The sequence below is a fragment of the Mobula hypostoma genome, chromosome 1 (genome assembly GCF_963921235.1).
Source record: "Mobula hypostoma chromosome 1, sMobHyp1.1, whole genome shotgun sequence".
Taxonomy (NCBI): domain Eukaryota; kingdom Metazoa; phylum Chordata; class Chondrichthyes; order Myliobatiformes; family Myliobatidae; genus Mobula; species Mobula hypostoma.
The window spans coordinates 91,039,306-91,054,411 of record NC_086097.1 but is presented as its reverse complement, the minus strand read 5'-3'; the positions used below and the strand labels follow the sequence as shown (position 1 = coordinate 91,054,411).

Sequence of the window (15,106 nt, the reverse complement as noted above, 5' to 3'; positions counted from 1 at the left end):
TTCTAAGCGGGGAGAAAATCCAAAAATCTGAGATGCAAAGGGACTTGGGAGTCCTTGTGCAGAATACCTTAAGGGTTAACTTGCAGGTTGAGTCGGTGGGGAGGAAGGCAAATGCCATGTTCATTTCAAGAGGTCCAGAATACAAGAGCAAGGATGTGATGCTGAGGCTTTATAAGGCACTGATGAGGTCTCACCTTGAGAATTGTGAACAGTTTTGAGCCGCTCATCTTAGGAAAGGTATGCTGGCATTGGAGAGGGTTCAGAGGAGGTTCACAAGGGTGATTCCAGGAAGGAAAGGGTTATCATACGAGGGATGTTTGATGGCTGTGGGTCTGTACTCACTGGAATTCAAAAGGATGAGGGGGTATCTCATTGAAACCTTTCAAATGTTGAAAGGCCTAGACAGAGTAGATGTGGAAAGGATGTTTCCCATGGTGGGAGAGTCTAGGACAAGAGGGCACAGCCTCAGGATAGAGGGGTACCCTTCCAAAACAGAGATGTGAAGAAATTTCTTTAGCCAAAGGTGGTGAAATTGTGGAATTTGTTGCTACGTGCAGCTGTGGAGGCCAGGTTGTTGGATGTATTTAAGGCAGAGATTGATAGGTTCTTGATTGGACATGGCATCAAAGGTTACGGGGAGAAAAAAAAAGAGTCAGCCATCAATGAATGGTGGAGCAGACTCAATGGGCCAGATGGCCTAATTCTGCTCCTATGTCTTATGGTTATCACTGGATTATGCAACCACCAGGAAACTGAATTAGATGGACTTTTGTTCTCTTTCCACCAGCAGTTCTACCACCAGTCTAGGAGACTAGCTGGCATAGTAGCACAGCTAGTAAAGCTGCTGCCTCACAGTCCCAGAGACATGGGTTCAATCCTGACATCAAGTGCTGTCCGTGTGGAGTTTGCATGTTCTTCCTGTTATAATTTCTTCTGCAAACTCAAGTTTGCATACATAGTAGTAGTTGATTGGTCACTGTAAATTTTCCCTAATGTGTAGGTGAGTGATGGAAACTGGTGGAAGTTGATTGGAATGTGGGGAATTTTAAAAAATGGATTACTGTAGGTTCAGTGTAAATAGTAATTGATGGTCTGCATGGTATTAGTGAGAGAAGAGTGTGTTTCAGTGTTGTATGCCTCTAGAACTCTCATGTCTGATACAGTGTCATCAGACATTAACTTTCATGTCTGCCAGGGAGGTCAAAGTTAACCCAGTATGACCTTAACAGCCTCGTTTTATTAGAATATTCCACTGTGGATTACAGGACAGGGACAGGATCAGTGTACTGCTTTCTCCCAGCATGCAATAAAGGAAAGAAAATAATTTATCACTGAGTTATTTTATTCTTAATTTAAATGTCATTTGAAGAATATTAAAACTCAAGCATTCAAATATGCTTTGATGAGTAGTTGGAGGAGGGAGTTGGTCAAATTGAATAACACATTTTTAAGAGAATTTATTCCAGCTTTTCATCAGGGGTACCACTTCATAATGGTTTTTAAGGGGCAGTATTGCCATCATTTTAAAGCTTGAGACATCATCAGATCTTAAATCAGTCGTGTCACCATGATCAGCCTTGAAGTGGGTCTTGCCGCTACTACCCTTTCTAAAAGCTAAATAACAACAAAAATGGTTTGATTAATGCCAAAACCCTGTGCTAACATCATTCAGTGACACGCTATGCAGGGCTGAATTATCGAATATCTAGATTAAATTACATTATTGACTAAATGTTGGCAGAATTGTGGTCTGAATCTCTTCTGACATTTAGTCCAATAGTTGCTCAGTAAGCCTCAACCCCATCCCAAAGAAAGCTGAATGTATAACATTAATCCAGATGCTTCAAAGTGCAACTCCATCCCCACCACCCCTGTGCCAAATATACATATACTTTTGTTCACGTTAATCTAACTCCCTCGCACTATTACTCAATAGCAAATTCCTAAACACCCGATGTTACTGGCTATTGCCTAGAAATTGCACTTCATTCTGCTCATGTGCACTAAACAAGTGCTATAACAGGTGCTCAATGCATTACTTGAAATAATTTGCTAAATTAGGTAAAGGGAGAGTTAGAGTGAATAATAGTGAGATGCAGCATAGACATAGGGTCTTCAACCCATTGTGTGCACCAACCATCAAGCTCCCATTTTTACACTAATCATATCCTGACTCACTGTATTCTCTTCACACACCTATGGACTCTCCCCAGGTTCTACCGCTTACCTTTGCACCAAGAGCAGTCTGAACCAAGCCTTTATAGTAGCAACCCACTAGTCTGAGGGAGGAGGGGGGGGGAACCCAGAGCACCCAAAGGAAAGGAGGACATGCAAACTCCATGTGGATAGCACTGGGATCAGGATTGAACCTGAGTCTCTACCAGCTGCTCCATAATACGTTAGAAACAGATTTGCACCTGCAACCTTGCACTAAAATGGGACCTGTGTAACACCAATGCAGGCTGCATGGAAAGCTCACAGCTGTTGCATCAGAAGGAAAGGTGTCAAGTCCCTGACCATCTGTATAAAGACTGCCATGGGGGAGGACGGAAAGCACAGCGGTTGGCAGGAGGGTTGGTGAGGGGACATGGCACTCTCCTCTGTGTCGAACCAGCCGAGTGCGGATCATTTGCCCCGATTGACACCCTTCCCCCACCATGTGTGGGCCCACCCACATTAGGTCAGGGGCTGGTCAAGGAGCCAGTGACCACAGGTAGCAGCTCTGACGTGAACTACATGGAGGCTTCAGACCGTGGAGGGTCACCCTGATGTAGTGTCCAATAGCATTGGGAACTGAGACTGGAGATACTGTGGCCATCAACATCAGTCAATTGGCACTCACAGTGAGTTGAGTCCCCTGCTTTCCATGGGATATTCACCAAAGGTCTCAGACTGTTTCCACTCTTCAACTTGTGCAGGTTGTGGAGGGAGCATGCGATAAGTAGACTGGCAGACTGGCATCACTGTGCGCACAGCTGACTCTAGCAAAACTACAATGTATTATACATGGAAGTCAACACACACACAATGCTGGAGGAACTCAGCAGGCCAGGCGGCACCCATGGAAAGGAGCAAACAGTCAATGCTTCAGGCCGTAGCCGTCCATCAGCACATTGCCTACCCCAATATACTGGAGGCCATGATTCCGTCTAGAAGACTCGGACGATCTATCTGTTCTATGCATGAACAACAGATGCTATTAGATCTAGTTTTGAGATTTGTAATGATTTTGATGATAGTCCAGCTCTCTGACGGAGCCTTTTCCCCCAGTACACGTTATCGCTATATCTCCAATGAGTTAATCTCTTAGAATACCTTCCAATAACTTTCGCACAACTGATGTTAGATTCACTGGCCTATAATTTCCTGGTTTATGTTTAGAGCCTTTCTTGAACAGCAAAACAACATTGCCTATCCTCCACTCTGTGTGATATGCGAAGATTTCGATCATTTTATTCCTAACTGCAATCACTGATCAAAAAAGAATTCAAAAGCGATGAGGAGACATGTTGATCTTAAAGAAACCCCCAAACTTACTCACTATTTTCAACCATATTGCACTTACTCTACAAATCTATACGTTCAAAATTTGCCTGCAGCAAATATCTTACAAGACTATTTGGCATTTTTATATAGAACTTAATTTGTTTAAAATTTGTTTTTGCAGTTTCCTGGGAGCTGCTTGTATCTGTGGACTGACCTAATTCTCTCAGTCACTGAATTCCACAATCCGTTCGTATACTTCCCTTCATCAAATTAAACGGCATATATTAGTTAAGGCACACTTAATGTATTAGAAAAAACTTCTGTATATCTTATTTTAATTCCCCTCGGGGAGAGTCATTGAAAGCTTTGATCACACAAAGTGTGGCGGAATGGGCTCTTAATTAAAATCTCGGACATATTCTGCATTATGGATCGTCTAGTGCTGCAGAGTGAACCAATAACGACTGTGTAATGAATAGCAAGTACTGAATAGGCATTGTCCAACACACGCAGCACGCTGAAAGTCAAAAACGCGACCCTCCTTCACTCAAGTGCACAAGCCAAGTCCAACAAATGGACCCTTCCGCCTGACACAGACTGTTCCTCTCCCACTGTCCACCACAATTGTTTCGGCATTGTTTATTTACTGCAAATCATTCTTTAGTAAAAAAAAACGCACACAGCGGTTACGAACTCTTAAGTTATCACAAATCACAGAGGGGGTAACAAGAACAATTGCTGAAAAGGTTGCCACCGTTTGAGAGCTATTTAAATATTATTCCCCCCCCCCAGGCGGCCCCAGCCCACGAGCTATTGGATAGTGACTCCCTGCCGCCACCTGCTGTGAATTCAATCCAACCTGTTTCAACTTTTACTTCAGAAAAAGAAAGGGAATTTTTATTTGTTGTGTTCTGCGGTTATTGTTGCAAAGCAAATACACAATGATAGGCATAAACGCTCAATTATATTGAAGTCTCCAATAAACTAAGCGTTTCATATCAATGTTGTTGGAAAGCATTCGGTTGAGGTGTTCTACGATAACTTCTGAGGGCTTGTGGTAGTGGACTCTTTTTAAAATTACCTCTGAGGTCCCTGTCCCTCTAAGAACCAATGCTTTCCTTGTCAGCATGCAAGATTGGCTGGCGGGATTTAGCGCCATTTTCATCACATGGACCTTGCGCTTCAGCCTGCATCCCGTCACCATGTTTGGCAATACAGTATATAACTTTGCAGCTGCTTTTCAGATCAAGTTGGCAGTTTTCAAAGCATGGCAGCAACTGTAAAGGTGGTGAGGCGTTTGCCGTTGTAATCTTTTCCGAAGCCACAAAACCTGGAACCTCCCCCTCCTGCAAATCACACCCGCTACCCTTTCACATCCCCACATCACCATCTCCCATCCCTTGCCCTTTGCAAGGAACCGCAGGTGCATAACCCGAATTTCACCCAGAATTGCTGCATTGGCAAGTTTCTCAAACAAAGTAATTACAACTGAGGAAAAAACAAAACCCTTCATGAAGCTAATCAGGTGGGATTTCAACAACTTTAGTTATGAAGCATACCGTAAAGCTCGTCTCTGAAAGTCTATGCTCTGTGGTTCCAAACAGCGGCAGCACAACACAGAAATAAGTTCAAATGCTTTTTAAAACAGCTCCATATAGAGAGATCAGCTTCTCTGACAAATGTTCCCCTACCACCCCCACAGCCCACTGTACCTCTGGAGGCTCCAGTCTGCAATACAAGCAATTTGCAATACTCAGGGATGCCTCAGTAAGGGACAACGGTCTCTCATTCATCCTCTACAATCCCAACAGAATACTGAAATCAGAAACTGCCATTGGGGCTAAATTGTGAGAGGGAGATATGATACAAATGGACAGAGTTTCTGGGGAAAAACAAGCAAGGGGAAGAAAAGGATATCATTTTATGCATTTTGAAAAAAAAATCGCTAATTTCTGTAGTTTTGTAAATAACCTTTGCAACCCATCCCCTCATGTCATGTAACCCCTCAAGTTAAGCGATCCAAGTAAAATTGCAGTTTTGTCTTACCCGATGCCTGGTTTTCTCCTCGGGACCGAGTATGCTGCCGAATCTGCCAAAAACTCACGATGAAAAGCTAATTGTAATCTCCCTTCCCCGGGAGAAAGGAAGCTGTGTAGATAGATTTCCTGTGGTGGATCGTGACATTGAGAGAGCGGCGGGAATCCTCGGCGGGTTTTTGTCTCCCCCGCACCAGAGAGACCCCTTTCAAATCCCCCCCCCCACCTCCTTTCTCTCTCTCTCTCTCTCTCTCTCTTTCTGTCACACACACACATACATATCAACACATTCACTGCTGACAAGCCTCCGTTCTTGCTTGCCACTGCCAAACCCGACAGAATAAGGGAAGGCGCTGACTCTCAGTGTGGGTAATTTATCAGCATTTTGCCTGCACGAAATACTGTCACATTGCCCTGCAACTGTCTAATATCTGTGCTGCCTGCAGCCCTCCATCGCTAGCTGTCTCCTCTCATCCCCTCCCCTTTCACAAAATCTAGAGCTTTCACTGACACCGAACAGTCTCTTGTGCAGTCATTTGGAAGATGAATTCTAACAGCCCGTTAGTCCAGTGTTCCTGGAGGTCAGAGCGAGAGTGAGAGAGAGAAAGAGAGAGAGAGAGTTTAAAATTAGGCAAGTAGTTGCTTTTGGCTGAACACCTCAAAACCTTCTGCCAAGTTTTTGGTAAATTGATTCACGATAAACGGACGCAGATTATTTTCCATACTATTTGCATTAACAATGTAGGAATTTTAAAAAGTCTATAGTAAAAGGCATTGGTGCAGGAGGAGAGAGTTTCCTTCATTTTTAACCAGTTCCCTGGTAGGTCCAGGTTTCTGAAGGTTTATTCAGAGTCCATTTCACTAAGCACTTTTTAAAATACAGAGTTATAGACAGGCAGACTGAGTGAAAGAGACAGCTTGATACAGATAAGCTGTATACAGACAGTTAATAGTGCTGAGGCAAATTCTCTGTTATTTCTTGTGTGGTTGGTAAATTCGTGGCTGGTTGAAGGTTGTATCTGCCCACAATTGGGAAGGAAATGAAACACAAGTATGAGGGACACAGTCTTTATTTCCCAGGGAAAGGAAACCTAACACTGGAAGGTGTAAATTTAAAGTGATAGGAAAAAAAAGATTTAAAAGGGACCTGGATGGGAGGGCAACTTCTTCAGCCAGAAGGCAGTGCATACATGGGTCAATCTGTCAGAGAAAGCAGTTGAGGCAAGATCAATAATGATATTTAAAAGACATTCAGATAAGTACATTGACAGGAAAGGTTTAGGGAAATATGCAATAAGCTTTGGTAGTGTCCTCATAATCTAATCTAATCTAATCTAGTTACCTTGGTGTACATGGATGAGTTGGGCTGAAGGCCTGGTTTTGTGCTATGATTATATAAGTGTTTAAATAATACCTTTCACAAACCAAGGGCATTACAAAGAATTTATTGTCAATGAATTATCACCCCTGTAGGAAATGTTGCTGCCAATGGTTCAAATAAATAGAATATGATAGAAACAAAAAACCTACAGCACAATACAGGCCCTTCGGCCCACAAAGTTGTGCTGAGCATGTCCCTACCTTAGAAATTACTAGGGTTACCCATAGCCTTCCATTTTTCTAAGCTCCATGTACCTATCCAAAAGTCTTTTAAAAGACCCTGTCGTATCCACCTCCACCACCGTTGCCGGCAGCCCATTCCATGCAGTCACCACTCTCTGCATAAAAAACTTACCCCTGACATCACCTCTGTACCTACTCCCAAGCACCTTAAACCTGTGCCCTCTTGTGGCAGCCATTTCAGCCCTGAGAAAAAGCCTCTGACTATCCACATGATCAATGCCTCTCATCATCTTATACACCTCTATCAGGTCACCTCCTATCCTCCGTCCCTCCAAGGAGAAAAGGCCAAGTTCACTCAACCTGTTTTCATAAGGCATGCTCCCCAATCCAGGCAACATCCTTGTAAATCTCCTCTGCACCCTTTCTATGGTTTCCACATCCTTCCTATAGTGAGGCAACCAGAACTGAGCACAGTGCTCCAAGTAGGGTCTGACCAGAGTCCTTTGTTGCTGCAACATTACCTCTCATCTCCTAAATTCAATTCCACTATTGATGAAGGCCAATACACCATATGCCTTCTTAACCACAGAGTCAACCTGCCACAGCTGCTTTGAGCATCCTATGGACTCGGACCCCAAGATCCCTCTGATCCTCCACACTGCCAGGAGTCTTACCATTAACACTATATTCTGCCATCATATTTGACCTACCAAAATGAACCACTTCACACTTATCTGGGTTGAACTCCATCTGCCACTTCTCAGCCCAGTTTTGCATCCTATCAATGTCCCCCTGCAACCTCTGACAGCCCTCTACACTATCCAACGCACCCCCAACCTTTGTGACATCAACAAACTTACTAATCCATCCCTCCACTCCCTCATCCAGGTCATTTATAAAAATCACGAAGAGTAAGGGATCCAGAACAGATACTAACCAGATAAATCACTTCAGTAATGTTGATTGAGAGATAGCCATTGGCTGGGCTGCCATAGTGAATTCCCTTACTCTAGGAATAATGCCAAGAGAAATTTCACCTGAAAGAGCACATGGAACCACATGTCGATGTCTGGCCCAATTTAAATCTGTGGTCAGATTTATAACAGCAATATTCCCTCAATTGCTATTCCTCATTCATAACTTAGAAATGGAGTATTGGTTTACAAGCCAATGGGAGCAGAGTCTGGCACCTGAACTCTGAAATATGCTCAGCAAATCAATAAAATCATGGTGTCAGCTTGATCTCAGCCCATTGCCTTAAGGGACATTGAGCTGGTGGCTGTTTTAATTTGGACAAGATCAAAGACGTAGGCAAGGGGCAGGTCAGACCTCTTCAATCCTCCCTTTCCTCACCCTCCAGATTTTGCCAAGTCCTACCCAATTTCCCACTACAATCTCTCTCTTCTCTTGGGTTGTCCATTGAAATCCAATGATAACGTCCACTCCTTTAACAGTGAAATCTTTGATGACTATACAGTCCTATCCTGGACCCACAAGCTCTATTGCAGGTGGGACATGTATATGTAGTAGTGGTGGTAACCATGGCTGCATCTCTCCTGGCTCTCTTCTGCTGTCTTCTGGTTGTTCTTTCCATCTCCAGAATACAAACCCCATTCCTATACAGCTGTCGCCAAATGGTACGGTCAGCAGCGAACTTCTCTGCATAATTCAGTAGCAACGAACAATCTGCCAGAGGAACTCAGCAGGTCGAGTAGCAACAGCTCTGGGAGTCCTGATGCATAGCTTAAACCTGAGCCATTGACAGATCCTTTCAGATGCTACTCAGTCCATTGATTTCCTCCTGCAAATTGTTTGTTGCTCCAGATTCTAGCAACTGCAGTCTCTTTTGTCTCCATAGTAATTCTGTCTGGAGATTTCAAGACTACGTATCCCTCATTCAAATAGTGAAGCAAATATCACCATGAATCCATTTCTCAAGAAAGCCTCTTTATTAGAGTAATGAGTGTAACCAGGGAATTGGATTGGTTCAGACGTCTCAGATCTTCCCACTCAATACCAGGAATTAATGCATAAATATCAATTTAGGTATTTACGTATACGTCTCTTCCCATTTATTTTATTTATTTATTTATTTGAATCTGGGAGTCACTGAGGAAAGGCTAACATTTATGGTCCATCCCAAATTGTCATGAGAAGGTGATGGGATCCATTTTCTTGAACTGCCAGAGTCCTTCTGATGAAATCACTCTCACCATGCTATTGAAGAGGGGATTCCAGGATTATGACCCAGTGGTGAAAAAGGTCAAGTGATAAATTTCCAAGCTGGGATGGTGCATGACATGGAGGGGATCTTGTTTAAAACAATGCCAGAGTACCACTCAAGAAGGTTAAATCATTTTGAAGCCATACCTCACAGTAAGGAAAGTGGCTGCAGTTGTTAGAAGCCAATCAACTCCGCTTCAGAATATCATTGCAGGAGCTTCTCAAGGCTGCTACCTAGGCCCAACTATCATATGCTTCATCAGTCCTTCCTTCCATCATAAAGTCAGACTGGGCATGTTAGGTAATTTGTCCTGCTGTTTGTGGATGGGATGTTCCTAAGAAATTTTCCACCTAGTCGAGTAGATACCAATGCTATAACTGTACTAGAACAAATTAGCTGGAGATACAGCTTGATCTGAAATGCAGGTCTTCATGAACACTGTTGGGATGTTATTAGGTCCTGTCACACAATAGTTCCTTGACATAAATTTGGGGGGAATCAAATCTGCTGAAGACTTGTTCCTGTGCTGGTGGAGATCAGCTGAGGTTGATCATCCCCTCACCTTTGCTGAACTCGGCTACACCTGCTTCTGTCTTGCCCTTAGCAGTCACCTGATGGGCTCCATTAACATTGATGTTATGGGTATTCTGGGAGCTTCCTGTTCCCAAAAGTTGTCCTCCACTATTCTTGACTAATGTTGTGGGACAACAAGGCCACAATCTAGTAATCTCTTGGTTGTGAAGTCCCTCAGCGCAGCCTAGAGCATACTTTTGTTGTTCAACATATGTGTAGTCCTGGGTGCCAGCGTAACACACTAACACCTAATTTTAGGGATGTCTGGTACCTTACTACACTCTTTATTAACCAGGGTTGATCACCCAGACTGACAGTAAATGTGTGATAGGCCACTCCATGAGGTACTGCCTTGTGGTGATGTGCTAGTCTGCTGTTGCCAATGGTCCACAGGTTTCTGAGCTGACAGATCTATTCTATGCTTGGAATATTGTGTTCAGTTCTGGTTTCATCTTTATGGGAAGGATGTAGAAACTTTAGAGAGGGTGCAGAGGAGACTTACCAGGATGCTGCTTGGATTAGAGAATACGTATGTCTTATGAGTTCACGTTGAGCAAACTATAGCTTTTCTCTTCAGAGTGAAGGAGGATGAGAGGTGACTTGATAGAGTTGCATAAGATGATAACAGGCATAAGTTGAATGGACTGGCAGAGACTTTTTCCCAGGTTGGAGGTGTCTAGTACATACAAGGGACTATAATTTTAAAGTGATTGGTAAAAGTATACGGACTATGTTAGAAAGAGGTTTTATACACAAAGAGTGGTGCGTGAGTCGAGCATGCTGCCGGGGGTGGTGGTAGAGAAGGATACATTAGGGCCATTTAAGAAGCTCTTTGATAGGCACATATATGCTGGAAAGATGGAGGGCTATAGAGGAGGCAATTATATTGATCTTAGAGTAGATTAAAAAGCTGTACCAACATCAAGTACTGTGCTGTTCTATGTTCTATTCTGAGCCAATCATCTTCAACACAGTTGTAGCTGGAGTATCTGTGTGGCAATTCCAGTTTAATTCCTTGTCAAGGATGTCCCCTTGGATGGTATGGGAAATGACTCATTGATGGTAAAGCTGTTGAATGTCAAGCGTATATAGATAGACCCCATTGTTGGAGATAGCCACCGTTTGGCCATTAGATGTGTTCTAACTCTGTCCCATTAAATGTCGTTGTGGAGTAAGACATCACCATGGTGAGAATCCTTAGTGTGAATTTGGAACTTCTCCAAGAGGACCGTGTCGTGATCACTTCTATTATTATGGATAGGTGCACGTGAGGCAGGCAGTTTCATGAGAGGAAGGTTAAATAGTTTTATTAGCAGCAAACCGTCTGCCAGAGGGATTCAGTGGCTTGAACAGCATATGGGGTGCAAAAGAATTTTTGACATTTCAGGTTATAACTCTGCATCAGATGTTTGCGGTTGAAACTTTGGTAAATCTTTGCATTTCTCTACCCAACACTCAGTGGCTGAATAGATATGGGACAGAAGTGGATAGATTTTATTAGGGCAATCAAGTGAAATGGGGTGAGTGCAAGAAATCAGCACTGTTCTGATCTGATTATATGAAGAAGCAGGGTTGAGGGGCTGAATGGACGACTTCTGCTTCTTATATTCTTATGAAGTCAGGCAATCTCTGCAACACCTCTTCCTTTTCTATACTAGATCCTCTCTCTCAGTTAAATTCCATTGATAGCTTAGTTCAATTCACTGCTGTGCTATTAATCAACTATCAGTGACTCTAGTAGGCCAATTGTTGATCAGGCCTACTCATCGATCGCTCCTTATTCTGGTACAAGATTCTCACTGCTTCTGTCTATGTTGGGCTGTGATGTGTGTGTGTGTGTGTGTGTGTGTGTGTGTGTGTGTGTGTGTGTGTGTGTGTGTGTGTGTGTGTGTGTGTGTGTGTGTGTGTGTGTGTGTGTGTGTGTGTCTGTGTGTCTGTGTGTGTGTGTGTGTGTGTGTGTGTGTGTGTGTGTGTCTGTGTGTGTGTGTGTGTGTGTGTGTGTGTGTGTGTCTGTGTGTGTCTGTGCTATGCCGATCAATTTTTGATTAATAGAATCAATAGCTTTTATTGGTATATTGCTTTTACTATAGAAAAGAGTACGATTCAGATTCAGATGTTTTAATTTATCACATGTACATCAAAGCATACAATGAAATGCATCATCTGCATTCCCAGCCAACACTTAAGGATATTCTGGGGGTAGTCCGAAAGAGTCACTACACTTCTCAGTACCAACATAGCATGCTCACAATGTTTAGCAGAACATCACAGAACACAGCAAAACAGAACACAAGCAACTAAAGGAAGACTACTAAAGTAAGCCATAAGGAGAGAAAGATGAAATATGAAGTTAAGCTAGCTAATAACATAAAAGGGGATACAAAAAAATGTCTCTGACATGTAAAGAGCAAAAGAGAGGCAAGATTGGATGTCAGACCGCGGGAAAATGATGCTTGAGGGGTAGTAATGGGGGAAACAAAGAAATGGCAGACAAACTTAATATGTATTTTGTGTCAGTCTCCATACTGTATGTCACTGATTTAGGTGATGGAATTGATGGCTTTGCGGCCAAGTTTGCAGATAGTGTGAAGGTAGGTGGAGGGGCAGGTAATGTTAAGGAAGCAGGGAGTCTGCAAAACTAGATTAGGAGAATGGGTAAAGAAGTGGCAGATGGAATCTAGTGTAGGTCATGCACTTTAGTAGAAGGAATAAAAGCATTATCTATTTTCTAAACATGGACAATATTCAAAAGTTAGTGGTGCAAAGGGACTTGGGAGTGTGAGCGGGATTCCCTAAGGGTTAACTTGCAGATTCAGCCGGTGGTAAGGAAAGCAAATGCGATGCTGTCATTCATTTCAAGAATACAAAAGCAAGGATTTAATGCTGAGGGTTTTTAAGACATTGGTCAAATCACGCTTGGAATATTGTGTGCAGCTTTGGGCCACTTATCTAAGAAAAGATGTGCTGGCATTGGATCCAGAGAAGGTTTAGGAGAATGATTCCGGGAATCAAAGGGTTAATGTATCAGAACTACTTGATGGCTTTGGGCCTGTACTTGGAGTTTAGAAGAATGAGAAGGGATCTCATTAAAACTTATTGAATATTGAAAGATGTAGATAGAGTCAATATAAGGAGATGTTTCCTATAGTGGGGGAGTCTAGGATGAGAGGACAGTCTCAGAATAGAGGGGCGTCCATTTAGAACGCAGATGAGGAGGAATTTCTTTAGCCAGTGGGTGATGAATCTGGGGAAGTCATTGCCATGGGCAGCTGTGGAGCCAAGTCATTGGGTATATTTAAAGCAGAGATTGATAGGTTTTGATTAGTCAGGGTGTCAAAGGTTATGGGCAGAGGCAGGAGACTGGGGTTGTGAGGGATTGTCACAATGGGGGGCATTGGGAGCAAGGGTGGACCCAAATGTAAAACACATCTTGTGAGGTTAATTAAATTTAGTTTATTGTTCGATACCGAGAGAGCAAGGCAGGAGCAGGAAGAGCGAACTGGACAAGGACTGAGGACTACGACTAGGCTGAGACTAAGGGACTGGGCTAGGACTCGGAATCGGATCCCAAAACGAGAGGTGACATGAAGAGGCTATGGTATGGACTCCGAGCCAGAGACTGGGCAAGGGCCCAGTACCTGGGTCTTGCCTCGGGCTCGGACACCAGAATCAGGCATGGACATGACATGGGCTAGGGAGAAGAGGAACATGGAAAATCAGAGCCTCAGTCTCGGGAGAGCAGGTACATGGAACCATGGACACATACACAGAACACAGAGTGGGACCCCTCCTTGGGTACAGGACACAGGGCTGGGACTCATGACCCCCCACGGGGCAACGGCAAGACGGCCTGACTTACCCCACGGAGGCGAGGACAAAACAAGACCAACATGAAAGAACACCAGACAGTACCTAACTAGCTCCGGCGATAGAACTAGACTGAAGTGCTGGTGAGGGCTGCAGACGAGGGCTAGAGGCGAGAGGGGCAGAGAAGGGTTTCAGACGGGTGGGGGTAGGACAGGAATCACAGACCACCAGGACCAGGACTTGACTCGGTACTTGGATGCACCCGGAGCCAGGACTTGACTTGGAGCCTCCGGGTAGTGGCGAGCTCTCGACTCGGCCCGGGAACAGTAGACAGCGGTTCTTGATTCCCTCCGGCGGGTTAACTGACGGACCCTCCTCGGTGAGGAACCTTTGCAGGCTTGCTTTGGCGAGGTAACTTGACAGGGTTGCTCTGGTGAGGAAAGGCGAATTATCGGCAATCGCTTCGGGCGGAGACTAGGCTTGCTCCGGCCAGATGACATTGGCACGCCGTACCTTGGTGACTTTGCAAACGCTCTCGCGCCGAACGGCTGAAAGCCGGAGACTATAAACTACTGGTTCAGCCAAGAGTTAATGGCCTCCAATCACCAAGGCCGAGAGACATGGAAAAACAGGGAACCAAAGGGAAACAGGGAGTCAACGGTCCAGATCATAACATAAACAAAGTAAATTTAAAGGGACCCTGATCCGGACCATGACAGGGATATTAAATCAGCCGTGATGGTATGACAGGGCAGGCTCGATAGGCTGAATGGCTTACTTCTGTTCCTATGTGTTACGGTCTTATAGTATTTTGGACATGCAATAGGGCAGTGGGAACCAGTCTTCAGGAGAACAAGAGAACAGGTAGATGGAAAGGTTAGGAAGATAAGAGAATAGAATCATTCCCTCTTCAATCAACTGATCTTATGTTAACTCTGTTTACCCACCATACCGTTCAATGCTAGGATCTTAACCTAGTGTACTCAGCAACAACCTCACGGGTCAGCCTGCCTGCAATTCAGCGAGGTGTGATATCTGGTTACCGAGCTGGTCATCCTCCTGGCTGAGAGGGTTCCTGATAGAGTAGAAATCCATTAGCTGTTAACAGGTGAAATTGCAGCTTCCACATTGAACTCCACAGTTACCTGTTATCTTAGTTCAGAAGCTCCCCATGTGGCTTCTTGAATCAGAGTTCAAGACTTCACGTCATGGAGTCATAACCATAGATTCATAGAGTAAGGCAGCATAAGAACATGTCCTTTAGCCCATATGATCCATCCTGACTGCAGCCTCTTCCCTGCTAGTCCCAGTTGCCCATGTTCGGCCTATAACCCTTCCCCTCCATGATCCTATCTAACTGCCTCTTAAATGTTGCAATTGTACTCACCTCACCCACTTCCTCTAGCAGCTCATTCCA

The 15,106-nt window shown here is 44.1% G+C and overlaps 1 protein-coding gene across 4 annotated transcripts in view; it reads right to left on the bottom strand.

Moving 5' to 3' along the window:
* Positions 1 to 5,705, bottom strand: part of tmem121aa (transmembrane protein 121Aa) — an 87,722-nt gene extending 82,017 nt beyond the window's left edge. For all 4 annotated transcript variants that reach the window (XM_063072754.1, XM_063073097.1, XM_063072842.1 and 1 more), the window contains exon 1: positions 5,533 to 5,705. The gene's annotated coding sequence lies outside the window, so the exon portion shown is untranslated. The remainder of the gene's footprint in view (positions 1 to 5,532) is intronic.
* Between the last annotated feature and the right edge of the window lie 9,401 nt (positions 5,706 to 15,106).